Source organism: Dendrobates tinctorius, unplaced genomic scaffold, assembly GCF_039654945.1.
Source record: "Dendrobates tinctorius isolate UK_male_01 unplaced genomic scaffold, ASM3965494v1 ptg000191l, whole genome shotgun sequence".
Classification (NCBI taxonomy): domain Eukaryota; kingdom Metazoa; phylum Chordata; class Amphibia; order Anura; family Dendrobatidae; genus Dendrobates; species Dendrobates tinctorius.
This window is the reverse complement of record NW_027361858.1, coordinates 21,351,845-21,366,644: the sequence shown is the minus strand read 5'-3', so window position 1 is coordinate 21,366,644 and position 14,800 is coordinate 21,351,845. Positions and strand designations below refer to the sequence as shown.

The 14,800-nt window shown below is 39.8% G+C and overlaps 1 protein-coding gene across 2 annotated transcripts in view; it reads right to left on the bottom strand.

Moving 5' to 3' along the window:
- ADAMTSL1 (ADAMTS like 1) overlaps positions 1-14,800 on the bottom strand; it is a 487,614-nt gene that overhangs the window by 284,747 nt on the left and 188,067 nt on the right. The gene's annotated exons all lie outside the window — the stretch shown is intronic.

Genomic DNA, 14,800 nt, shown 5'->3' with positions numbered 1-14,800 from the left:
CAACCCTAACCATAACCCTAAACACAAACCTAACCCCGACACACACCTAACCTTAATTCCAACCCTAACCATAACCCTAACCATAAACCTAACACCAACACACCCGTAACCGTAATCCCAACCATAACTTTAGCCTTAACCCTAGCCCTAATACTAGCCTTAACCCTAACTTTAGCCCAACTCACTTTAGCCCAACCCTAACCCCAACTTTAGCCCAACTTACTTTAGCCCAACCCTAACCCTAACTTTAGCCCAACCCTAATCCTAACTTTAGCCTAACTCACTTTAGCACAACTCTAACCCTAATGGAAAAATGGAAATAAATATATATTTTTTATTTCATTATTTTTCCCTAACTATGGGGGTGATAAAAGGGGGTTATTTACTATTTTTTATTTTGATCACTGTGATAGGGTCTAGAGTATAACACTGATAAAAATGAACCAATAGGAAAAATTTCCTATTGTTGCCGGGTGCTGGACAGCAGATCTCGGCGAGTGCACTGCACATGCGCCCTCCATTTTCTCCCGGAAGAAGACGCCGGGGACATCACGGGGGCATAGAGGAACTCCGGAGGTAACGGGGGATGATCGGGAGACCAGGGTACCCTACTTCTCTCTCCTCTGATATGTGATCACATCAGAGGAGAGAGAAATCAAACGGCAAATCTGACTTTTTTGCTGTCGCCGTTATACCGTTAATAATGGCAATCGCAACACCGGGGTTGGTAAAAGCCATCCCGAATCATGTTCTCTGAGGTCTCGGCTATCCCCAGCAGCCGAGACCCTGGAGAAATTCCGATTCTGGGGGGTGCTATAACCTTAAACCTCAGCACCTTTAAAAAGCGGCGCTGTGGTTTAAGTACCATTAACTGCCGCCATGAAAAGGCGCATCGGCGGTCGTTAAGGGGTTAAAGCACTTGACCGGCTAACAAAACATGACCATTCTGTAATGTCAATGGGAATAATAGACCCGCGTACTACAAAGAGAATGTTATCATATAACAAATGAACAGATTAGGTATTGTTTAGGTCAAATTTGCAAATGGCCCAGCTAACCCTCTACAGAGTCACTTGAATGGGGCAGTGTGGAAATTCCCAATAAAATATGTTGCTGGCAATGTCACCATTCAAAAGAAATCACACAGGAGTGTCTATCCCTTAATCTTCCTGATCGGGAATAAAGATAGGTTGACTTCAAAAGATTAAAGGTGTAAAAGTATAAAATGGTTGCCAATAGTTTTTGACATATTCATTGGATGATGTAACTTAGAAGGGCAAAGTTAACTGTTTAGTACTCTAAATCAAACACAAAGAAAACTGTGAGACCTCTGTACTTAAAATGCTTAAAATGTTTGTATGACAAAACAGAAAATCTTCCATGAGAAAATGTATTTCTTTTCTTTTTTCTAAATTGACTAGAAAATGCTTGTAACAAATGCTGGTAAATAAACAATCTCCCAAAAAAAAACAATTGGGTTCGTTGATCCTAACAGACTGAACATGTCAGGCTTGGAGACTTCGAAAGTAATCCAAGACTGTCTGAACAGCTGTGAACTATGAAATTGATTTTTTTAATTAAAATTCAAATTTGGATAAAATAGAGCTATAGTAGGATCATTTTATTTTAGACTTTGCAGTTTGGTAGTAACCCATCTGCTGTGCCATGTTAATCCCAAAATGTAAGTAACAAATTTCAATTCTCTCATACATTTCAATAAAAATTTCAGGCAACACATAAAAATGTTTACCTAGACACAAGACCTCACATAATGTACATACACTATTTATATTCTTCATTTATAGGCCTATGTGTGTCTCATTAATAATTATTCCGACAGCTCTTCTTCTGATATACTTGACCATTTTCGTGTCCAAGTTGGCCAAGGACTGCATATAACTTTCTTTACTTCACTCCTATCCCCAATCGGCAATGGAGGCCATGATGACAGTAGTCCGGCACATGACCATTGAAGCCACCGACTGACTGCAGCAGTTACATGCTGACCTCTTGTAAACAATGATTGGAAAAACCACCAGAGCACCAGCTCAGGAAATGTAAGGGAAGGGGAGATGAGTAATATTTCTTTTTATGTTTTACCACATTTGTATCATTTTCTAAACTTTTAAACTTATTCAATAAGTAAGTATGTCATTTTTTACAAAATGTACACCCATTCTGAAGCTGCCAATACACATGAGACATTTATCTGGTGACCAATGGCAGGTCCATCTAATCTGGCATCTGTGGTACTCATACACATAGGAAAAAAGATGGCCTTACGTATGAGATTGCTGTGGCCAAACATTACTTCAACAGATGGCTATCTCGACTAACTTCCCCATAAAAAGAACTTGGTCGACTGAATACTCAAGTCTTTTCTACGAGAACATAGAAAGCTACTACTAAACACCTCTGGCAGAAACTTATCATCCCTGAAAAGAACTGAAAACGCAAGTGCCCAAACTCTCTGTCCCCCATACACATCAGAGTGTTAGAAAATCCCTCTCCATTCGGTGACTTTGGTCAACTTTCATCTAATGTACAGTATGTTGGTATTTTATAGAAGATGCAACTAAAATAGTTTGGATCTGCCAATGATCTTAAGATAAATATCTTGTGAATGGCCATTTTTAGCCTGTATCAGCAATGGCCTTCACTTAACTCACAGGGAATCAAGAGGTACGGAGGCCCATTTCCACCTCTAAAACATGTGGAATCATGTATTGTGATGATCAACCGAACTTGCACAGAGGCCTTCTTCTGTCTTTCTGCACCAGTGGGTATGGGTCATGTCAACTCCCCATGTGTTTGATATAGTCTTCTCTGTCAAAATGCACATATAAATGAATCATTTTTGCAATTAAATAAGCAGATAACAGCAATGCTATTGAGAAACAAGTTATTTGTATGTACAAGTGATTGATTGCCTCATCCTGCAAAATCACCTAAAATGTGGAAAGTATGGACAAGGAGGTAAGTCACACTTCAGGGCATCTTTTTTATGTAAATTAACCCCTTCATGACCCAGCCTATTTTGACCTTAATGACCTGGCCATTTTTTGCAATTCTGACCAGTGTCCCTTTATGAGGAAATAACTCAGGAACGCTTCAACGGTTCCTAGCGATTCTGAGAATGTTTTCTCGTGACATATTGGGCTTCATGTTAGTGGTAAATTTAGATCGATAATTTTTGCGTTTATTTGTTAAAAAAATGGAAATTTGGCAAAAATTTTGAAAATTTCGCAATTTTCAAATTTTTAGTTTTTATTCTGTTAAACCAGATAGTTATGTGACACAAAATAGTTAAGAAATAACATTTCCCAAATGTCTACTTTAATCAGCACAATTTTGGAAACAATTTTTTTTTGTTAGGAAGTTATAAGGGTTTAACGTTGACCAGCGATTTCTCATTTTTACAACAAAATTTACAAAACCATTTTTTTTAGGGACCACCTCACTTTTTAACCCCTTAATGACCGCCAATACGTCTTTTAAACTGACCTGAGATATAAGAGAATAGCATCCTCATACAGGTGAAAATCCAGCAGCTGTCGGCTGTACACTATAGATGACAACTTGCTGCATCAGCCACGATCAGTGTTTGCACCGTCAAAATCTGTTTAACCCCTTAGATGCTGCTGTCAATAGTGACTAGATATAAATGGTTAACAGAGTGTGGGGGCTTCCTCTTTATCCCCATCGGCACCCTGAGATCATGATTGTGTAGTCCTGATGTTTGCCATGGCAATTCACAACCAAATAGTGGCCTTAAAGTCTGACGGCTGTTGTAACCTATTCAGAAGTTAGCGGCATTTAGGTGGTAAAAATACACATTTTCATTTCTGTCATGCAACTTTGCATTAATTCCTGAAAATCACTTGAAGGGTTAATAAACTACCTGACTGCAGTTTTTAGTATGTCAGGGGGTGCTGTTTTTTTAAAATGGTATCACTTTTGGGGTTTTCCAATATATATGATCCTCAAAGTCACTTCAAACCTGAATAAGTCCCTCAAAAAAATAAATTTTGTAAATTTCCTTGAAAAAATGAAAAATTCCTGCTACATTTTTAAACCTCCTAAAAGGCTAAAAAAATAAAATAACACTTTACAAATGGTGCTGATGTAAAGCACACATGAGGGAAATGTTATTTATTTATGCTTTGTAGTGGTATGACTATCTGTATTAAAGGAGTAATCATTCAAAGTTTAAAAATTGCTATTTTTTTAACATTTTTCTAAAATTTCTTTTATTTTTTTATAAATAAACACAAAACATATCAACCTAAATTTACCATTATCATAAAGTACAATGTGTCACGAAAAAACAGTCTCAAAATCAATGGGACTTGTTTAAGCATTCCAGAGTTATTACCAGATAAAGTGATACTGGATAGATTTTAAAAATGTGGCTCCGTCACTAAGGGGTTAAGGCACTTCGAGGGGTCTATGTGGCAGAAAATACCCAAAAGTGACACCATTCTAAAAACTGCACACCTCAAGCTACTCAAAACCACATTCAAGAAGTTTATTAACCCTTCAGGTGCTTCACAGGAACTAAAGCAACGTGGAAGGAAAAAATGGACATTTTAATTTTTCCAACAAAAATTTTCTTTTAGCATCAATTTTTTCATTTTCACATGGGCAACAGGTTTAAATGGATCCTAAAATTTGCTGGGCAATTTCTCCTAAGTACACTGATACCTCATATGTGGTCATAAACCACTGTTTGGGAGCATGGCAGGGCTCAGAAGGGAAGGAGCCCCATTTGACTTTTTGAATGGAAAATATGCTGGAATATTTAGCAGTTGCCATGTTGCGTTTGGAGAGCCCCTGTGTGCCTAAACATTGGAGCTCCCCCACAAGTGACCCCATTAAGGAACTTATCTAGATGCATAGTGAGCACTTTGAACCCCCAGGTGCTTCACATATTGATCCGTAAATAAAAAAGGAATTTTTTTGTCACAAAAATTTCCTTTTAGCCTCAGTTTTTTCATTTTTACATGGGCAACAGGATAAAATGGATCCTAAAATTTGTTGGGCAATTTATCCTGAGTACACCGATACCTCATATGTGGTCATAAACCACTGTTTGGGTGCACGGCAGGGTCCGGAAGGGAAAGAGCGCCATTTGACTTTTGGAATGGAAAACTAGCTCCAACTGTTAGCGAGCACCATGTCGCATTTTGAGAGCCCCTGGTTCTTGTTGTACAGTTTGTCCTGAATACATAGATACCCCATATGTGGGGGGAACCACTGTTTGAGCGCATGGGAGAGCTCAGAAGGGAAGGAGTGCCATTTTGGAATGCAGACTTTGATGGAATGTTCTGTGGGCATCCTGTTGCGTTTGCAGAGCCCCTGATGTGCCTAAACAGGAAAAAAAAAAACACAAGTAACCCTATTTTGGAAACTAGACCCCCCAAGGAGCTTATCTAGATGTGTAGTGAGCACTTTGAACCCCCAAGTGCTTCACAGAAGTTTATAAACGCAGAGCCGTGAAAATAAAAAAATAATTTTTCTTCCTCAAAAATGATTTTTTTAGCCCGCTATTTTTTTATTTTCCCAAGGGTAACAGGAGAAATTGGACCCCAAAAGTTGTTTTGCAGTTTGTCCTGAGTACGCTGTTACCCCATATGTGGGGGGGAGCCACTGTTTGGCTGCAAGGCAGGGCTTAGAAGGGAAGGAGCGCCATTTCACTTTTTGAAAGGAAAATTAGCTCTAATCATTAGCGGACAACATGTCGTGTTTGGAGAGCCCCTGTGTGCCTAAACTTTGGAGCTCCCCCACAAATGACCCCATTTTGGAAACTAGACCCCCTAAGGAACTTATCTAGATGCATAGTGAGCAATTGAACTCCCAGGTGCTTCACAGAAGTTTATAACGCAGAGCCATGAAAATAAAAAATCATTTTTTTCCTCAAAAAATTATTTTTTAGCCAGCAATTTTTTATTTTTACAAGGGTAACAGGAGAAATTGGACCCCAAAAGTTGTTGTACAGTTTGTTCTGAGTACACCGGTAGCCCATATGTGGGGGGTGACCACTGTTCGGGAACATGTCGGGGCTCGGAAGGGAAGTAGTGACGCTTTGGAATGCCGACTTTGATGGAATGGTCTGTGGGCGTCATGTTACATGTTGAGAGCCCCTGATGTGCCTAAACAGTAGAAACCCAACACAAGTGACCCCATTTTGGAAACTAGACCCCCCATGGAACTTATCTAGTTGTGTAATGAGCACTTTGAACCCCCAAGTGCTTCACAGAAGTTTATAACGCAGAGCCGTGAAAATAAAAAAAAATCATTTTTTTCCTCAAAAAATTATTTTTTAGCCCACAATTTTTTAATTTCACAAGGGTAACAGGAGATATTGGACCACAAACGTTGTTGTACAGTTTGTCCTGAGTACGCTGGTACCCCATATGTGGGGGGAACCACTGTTTGGGCACAGAAGGGAGGTAGCACCGTTTGACTTTTTGAACGCAAAATTGGCAGGAATCAATGGTGGTACCATGTCGCGTTTGGAGACCCCTGATGTGCCTAAATAGTGGAAACCCCTCAATTCTAACTCAACCCTAACCCCAACACACCCCTAACCACAACGCTAATTCCAACCCTAACACTAACCAGAAGCCTAACCATAATCCCAACGTCAACACACCCCTAACCCTAATCTTAACCCTAATTCAAACCCTAATCCCAACCCTAATTCATACCCTAACCCTAATTTTAACCGTAACCCTAATTCTAACCCTAACCCTAATTCCAACCCTAACCCTATTTCCAACCCTAACCCTAATTTCAACCCTAACCCTAAATCCAACCCTAACCCTATTTCTAACCCTAATTCTAACCTTAACCCTAGCCCTAATGGAACAAAAAAATTCTTTATTTTATTATTTTTCCCTACCTATGGGGGTGATAAACGGGGGGTTAATTAACTTTTTTTATTTTGATCACTATGATAGGGTCTATCATAGTGATCAAAATGTACCTGCAATGAATGAATGAATTAATCTGCAGCCGGCATTTTGGAAGATGGTGGCGCCAATGCAGGAGGGAGGATGGACACCGGGAGCGACATGGCAACTCAGGAGGTACTGGCGGTGAGGGGGAGCAGATGGTGATGGCGGCGACCGATCGCTGCCGTCAGTCAGTGGCGGGGGCCGATCGCCCACGTCAGCCGGTGGGGGGGGCTCGGATCTCAGTCTCCAGCCATGCCCAATGCTATTGCAGCATCGGCCTTGGCTGGATTGTAATATTTCACCAAATTTCAATGGTGAAATATTACAATTGCTCTGATTGGCTGTTTCACTTTTAACAGCCAATCAGAGCGATCGTAGCCATGGGGGGGGCTAAGCCACCTCTCTGGGGTGAAGCACAAAGGGTCCTCTGCCTGCGGGTCGGGTGACCTTTCAGTGACCCCAGTCACTCGACCCGCAGGAACGCGATCCTCTCATGACACAGCATATGCGTCACAGGTCGGATTGGAACCGACTTTCATGACGCATATGCTGTGTCACAGGTCGGGAAGGGGTTAAGGACACATTTGGTTGTCTGATGCTTATAACAAACACAATTTCTGTATTTCTTGCATTACACATTGGAGCTTTTAATTATAGAATGTAAAGAAAAAAACATTCTAAATGGATAATGATTTACCGATGTGTTTTGTACAGTAAATTGCAGGCTCTCTCTTTATTTGTAGGACTAATAACCTCTCTGAATGACCCATTGATGTTCGCCAAGTCAGGGGTATATATTTTCTCTTTCATTGTAAACTTTTGTTTGCAGACTTTGCAGTTCCAGTTACAAGGTAAAGAAAAGAAGTAGTGAGGGGAAACAAAAGAAGCTAAAGAGAACTAGGAAGGTTCATGCGGCTTTAGCTCTAAGCAGGTCTGGAAAACATTTTCTGATCGTCCTTCAATCAGGCTGGCCTGGCTGTTTGTGAGCAAGTGAAGCATGAAACTGGCACACAGTATAGTCACAATTGCATCCCACAAATATTTACACTTTCAAAGAATTCTATACAATTGCAGATAAAAAGGGAAGCAGACCCTGCCATAGCCAAGAGTCCTGGGAAAGCGTGCACATATTAAATTCTCCCTTTTTGACTTGCATTTCTCAGGCTTTGTTGGCGTACCATTGCCTGGTCTTCCTTTCCTGCTATTGGAAGTAGAAAAATTATAAGCCTCAAGAAGTTTAAGCATTTCTCAAAATAAGAAGCTACCTATAACTATTTAAATAGTGTCCATAATTTATTAAATATATGTATTTTGTAAGTATAGGAGACATGAAAACATAGGTAAAGTTCTCCCAACATCAGTGCTTTTCTTGGCGGGTTTTTTTTTCATACGCTGGTGACCAGAATTGGCATGCATATTGTAGATGAGGTCACGCTGACACATTGCAACATTCCAGGCTATTTAGTCTTTATCTCTCTTTCATATAAAAAGGTTTTGCCAGCCTTAAAAAATGCTCTTACGTGGCATAAACTTAGACTAGACAATATACAGTGCCTTGTGAAAGTATTCAGCCCCCTGGAACTTTTCAACCTTTCCCCACATATGCTTAAAACATAAAGATACCAAAAGTAAATTTTTGGTGAAGAATCAACAACAAGTGCGACACAATTCTGAAGTTGAACGAAAATTTATTTGTTATTTTAAATTTTTGTGGAAAGTCAAAAACTTAAAAGTGGGGCGTGCAATATTATTTGACCCCTTTAACTTATTACTTTGTTGCACCACCTTTTGTGGCGATTACTGCTGCAAGTCACTTGGGGTATGTCTCTATCAGTTTTGTACATCGAGAGACTGAAATTCTTGCCCATTCTTCTTTGGCAAACAGCTCGAGCTCAGTGAGGTTTGATGGAGATCGTTTATGAACAGCAGTTTTCAGCTCTTTCCGCAGATTCTCGATTGGATTCAGGTCTGGACTTTGACTTGGCCATTCTAACACCTGGATACATTTATTTGTGAACCATTCCATTGTATATTTTGCTTTATGTTTGGGATCATTGTCTTGTTGGAAGACAAATCTCCGTCTCAGACTCCAACAGGTTTTCTTCAAGAATGGTCCTGTATTTGGCTCCATCCATCTTCCCATCAATTTTAACCGTCTTCCCTGTCCCTGCTGAAGAAAAGCAGGCCCAAACCATGATGCTGCCACCACCATGTTTGACAGTGGGGATGGTGTGTTCAAGGTGATGAGCTGTATTGCCTTTTCGCCAAACATATTGTTTGGCATTGTTGCCAAATAGTTCGATTTTGGTTTCATCTGACCAGAGCACCTTCTTCCACATGTTTGGTGTTTCTCCCAGTTGGCTTGTTCCAAACTTTAAACGACACTTTTTATGGATATCTTTGAGAAATGGCTTTCTTCTTGCCACGCTTCCATAAAGGCCAGATTTGTGCAGTGTACGACTGATTGTTGTCCTATGGACAGACTGTCCCACCTCAGCTGTAGATCTCTGCAGTTCATCCAGAGTGATCATGGGCCTCTTGGCTGCATCTCTGATCAGTCTTCTCCTTGTTTGAGATGAAAGTTTAGAGGGACGGCCGGGTCTTGGTAGATTTGCAGTGGTATTATACTCCTTCCATTTCAATATTATCGCTTGCACACTGCTCCTTGGGATGTATAAAGTTTTGGAAATCATTTTGTATCCAAATCTGGCTTTAAACTTCTCCACGTCAGTATCACGGACCTGCCTGTTGTTTTCCTTGGTCTTCATGATGCTCTCTGTGCATCACACAGAACCCTGAGACTATCACAGAGCAGGTGCATTTATACGGAGACTTGATTACACACAGGTGGATTATATTTATCATCATTAGTCATTTAGGACAACATTGGATCATTCAGAGATCCACAATGAACTTCTGGAGTGAGTTAGCTGCACTGAAAGTAAAGGGGCCGAATAATATTGCACGCCCCACTTTTCAGTTTTTGACTTTCCACAAAAATGTAAAATAACCAATAAATTTCGTTCAACTTCACAATTGTGTTCCATGTGTTGTTGATTTTTCACCAAAAATTCACATTTGGTATCTTTATGTTTGAAGCATCATATGTGGGAAAAGGTTGAAAAGTTCCAGGGGGCCGAATACTTTCGCAAGGCACTGTAAATATTGCACGTTTACCAAACTGCATGAACTACTTTGATAAATCAAGCAGAGATTTTATGACGGTCAAGTCTAAGTTTGCACATTCTAAATTGTAAAAGGTACTGGTAGATATTCCCCTATATAAGTGTATTTCTGATACATTCATGTCTGTGCCTGCTCTTTCTGCTTCCTCTTCTGTCGTCAGAGGGTTCCACTTGTTTGTGGGTGATGCGAGACGACAGGCAGGGAGCTTGGTGGTTACTTCCTAACTTGGTCTTCTTATTACCTCCCTTCTATAAACCTTGGGCTGGGTTCCTATAATGTAAACCCCTAGTTCCCTGCCTCTAATCATCAGTTTAGGTCAAAGTGTCAAAAAGAATATGAGGCACCAGATTTGTAGTTTTCTTTTTAAAAATAACATTTACACCATCCTTTAAATTTAAAGTGTGATGTTTTGGCCACAATCGCCCTTCTTCAAGCAAATACAGAAAAGGGATAACATTTCTGTATTTGCTTCAAAAAAGCCGGTTGTGGCCAAAACGTTCTACTTTATATTTCAAAGGCAGGAATAAAAGTTATTTAAAAAAAAAGACTACAATCCTGGTGCCTTTGATTCATTTTTGACACATTACTAGTTGGATCAACTTTGTGGGATGTCGAACCAAGTTTAGCACACAACCATATCAATGGTACACGGGAATCTATTTTGCCTGAAGTCAGTGATAAGTTACACCTGACCCTGGTTCTTTCCCTATACCTCTGCTGTTCTGATCTTGTGAGTTAAGGGCCTGACACACTAAGTGATATCGCTAGAAATATTGCTATAACGTCACTGGTTTTGTGACGTTATAGCTATATTGCTAGCGATATCGCTATGTCTGATACTTACCTCTGACCGGCTCCCCCGCTGGTTATCGCTGATCGCGCGAGAACGTCCTGGGCCATTTCTCGTCATCAGCTTCCTGCTGGGCTTCCTGTGGCGCCGACGAGCGACGCGTGGACGCGGGCGGGAGGACGTCAGGATCGCCTCGTCTGACAGGTAAGTAGCGACCCCCGACCCCAGCAATGTGGCTGGTGAGATCTGCCTGTGTGGCAGCTCACTAGCGACCACTTAGCGATGCACCAGCGATCCTGACCGCGTCATATCACTGGTCGGGATCGCTGGTGCATCGCTATGTGTGACAGTACCTTTATTCAGTTCGGATTGTTTGACCCTTTTCTTGATTCTGATTTGGTTTTGGACTTCTCTGTTTTTTACCTAGTTTATGAGACTCTGTTCTACCAGATTGCCCCACACCCAGCAGACCCTCCGTGGATCCAACCCTGGGGGCTCTGTGTAAGTCCAGATCCCTGTACAGATATTGAAGGGTGAAGACCAGGGTTCCTCTGAAACCTGATAGTGGTTATCACAAGAGCTGCCAGACTAAATTGTATAAAGTATATTTCTAAGTAGTTCCTACATTTTCCTATGTGTTATAAAGTGTATAAATAAAGACAGCAGCTCTGTCTGTCTTATGGCATGGAAAAGCTGAGTTTGCTATAATCACTTACGAGAAGATATAGACATACAGTATACGGATACATACATATATTACAGATAATACATGATTGCTATTTTATAGTAGATCATCAAAAATCTAAGAAATAAGGTGTCTTTGGATGCTTTGGAGGCTCTGCCTGACTATGCAAATGTACTAAGTATAAAAGTGTTGTGTAGTTTTCTTGTAGAATTACTCTTTTTTGGACATTATGGAAAACAGAGAACAACTACTTGTGTTTTCACACCTAAGCTTTGTTTGTAGCAGAGTAAGCAGATGTGGGGTCCATAACAGAATGTGATTTCTTGGAAAGATTTCTAGGAGAAATATTTGCTGCTAAACACACCTTAGAAGGCTCTTGCTTTTCTGAGTCACACTTCAGCAAACTATAAGCCGCACTAGAGTGAAATTACAGCCAGATGGATTCACACTGCTCCATATAGTTTAATGAATAAAACATAACCCATAAAAGAGCGCAAATTGAAGTCTCCACAAGACATTTAGAAGTGGAAAAGCAGTTATACTGATGCAGTATAAGTTGGGTTTTTGTGATTGCTAATAAGAAATGAAATGTGGGCACTGCAAATAACAAGCTGTCATCAATCACCACCCTTTATCAAAAGGAAGCTGTTACCTAGAACTGCGCTTACCAACACCTAATAAGCAAATTTCGTGCAAATCGTGGAGCCTCATTATGGGTCCCTGATTTCTTGAAAAGCAGGGATGATGAGTCAATGCTTTTTAAATCTGTAGCTATCTTGCATATTAAAAACAGTGGTGCTTGAAAGTTTGTGATGCATTCAGAATTTTCTTGTTTTCTGCACAAATTTGACCTAAAGTTACATCAGATTTTCACATAAGTCTTAAAAGTGGACAAAGCGAACTAAATCAAACAATCATGATTTGAGCCTATTTGTCAGCATATGGGCCAGGACAAAATGGCTATCTTAGATGCAACAATGAATTCAGAATTTTATCAACAAATTCTAAAGAAAAATGTCAGGATATTTGTCAGTGAGCTGAACCTCGAGATAATGTGGGACATAAAGCAAGACAGCAATCCAAATCACACAAGTTGTTCTACAAAGAAATAGTTAATGAAGAATAAAGTTAGTGTTGTGATGGTCAAGTCATAGAATCATAAAATGGTAGAGTTGGAAGGGACCTCTTGGGTCATCTGGTCCAACCCCCTGCTCAAAGCAGGATTCACATTGTCCAGACCCTGTTTGAAGACTTCTATGGAAGGGGAAATCACCACCTCTCGTGGTAGCCTGTTCCACTCGTTGATCACCCTAACTGTAAATTTTTTTTTTCTAATATCTAATCTGTGTCTCCTCCCATTCAGTTTCATCCCATTGCTTCTAGTCTTACCTTGTGCAAATGAGAATAAAGATGATCCTTCTACAATGTGACAGCCCTTGAGATATTTGTAGACAGCTATTTAGTCTCCTCTCAGTCTTATTTTTTTGCAAGCTAAACATTCCCAAATCCTGCAACCTTTCCTCATAAGACAGGGTTTGCAGACCGGTCACCATTATGGTCGCTCTTCTCTGAACTTGTTCCAGTTTGTTGATGTCTTTTTTAAAATGTGGTGCCCAAAACTGGACACAGTATTACAGATGAGGTCTGACCAAAGAGGAGTAGAGCGCAATAATGACTTCACGTGATCTAGACTGTATGCTTAATACATCCCAAAATTGCATTTGCCTTTTTTGCTGCTGTATTATATCACACTGTTGACTCATGTTCAGTTTATGATCTATTAGTATACCCAAGTCTTTTTCACATGTGCTGTTGCTTAGCCCTATTTCTCCAATTCTGTATATGCTTTTTTTCATTTTTATTGCCCAGATGTAGGACTTTTTTCCCTGTAAAAACCATTCTGTTAGTTGCTGCCCACTGCTCCAGTTTATTTATATCTTTTTGAATCTTCTTTCTCTCTTCTTTAGTACTAGCTATCCCTCCTAGCTTTGTGTCATCAGTAAATGTAACCAGTGTACCCTCAATTCCTTCAACTAAATCATTGATAAAGATGTTAAACAATACAGGGCCCAGGACAGAACCCTGAGGTACCCCACTTGATACATTCTTCCAACTGGATGTGCGGCCATTTACGACCACTCTTTGAATCCGCTCAATAAGCCAGTTACGAATCCACCTAACAGTTGCATTGTCCATTCCATACTTAGTCATTTTTTCAATAAGAATGATGTGAGATACTTTGTCAAATGCTTTGCTGAAGTCAAGATATACTATATCTACAGCATTTCCCTGATCCACCCAGTCAGTGATTCTGTCATAGAAGAAAATTGACATGACTTATTACTTACAAAACAATGCTGACTTTGGTTAATCACTTCATTCTTATCCAGGTACTTACATACATGTTGTTTAATTATTTGTTCAAAGATCTTTCCTGGTATAGAAGTCAGACTCAACGGCCTATAGTTGCCTGGGTCCACATTCTTCCCCTTTTTGAAGTCAACGTACTAAACTTAATTCTATAGAAATTTGCAGAAATGTGGGCTGCAAATGAGCAACTCATAGGAGGAAATCCGCCAATAGAAAAGTTAAAGCTGTTTCTAGGGAGGAATGGGCTAAAACTCCTCCTTGACGATGAGCAGGACTAATCAACAGTTAGTTCATGAAATGTGTTATGAAGAAAAGACTTTGAATGATACCTATTCTTTAAATAAAACATGCCCCCCACTCAACTGATTGTCATCCCATAGACTGAAAACACAAACTCTAATTTCACATTAACATTATCTGCTAATCCTAAAGGTTCACATACTTTGGCCACTCACGGAAATGTGATATTGGATCATTTTCCTAATTAAACTAATGACTAAGTCTCATATTTTTGACTCATTAGTTTGATTTGGTTCTTTTTATCTACTTTTAGGACGTGCATGAAAATCTGATGTAGTTTTAGGTCAAATTCAGAAATGTGGAAAATTCGGAAGGGTTCAAGCACCAGTGTAAACACCAAAAGAAAGCAAATCATGCTGTGAATAATACAATATAACTCCAAAAAGATTAAAAGTCACTAAAAGCTACGGCAACTTTTACAGTATGTAACATGAGAAGAAAAATGTAAAAACAAATAACTGTAAATCACATTTACGTTGACTTGTTTGCATCTCTTGATTTGTACAACCT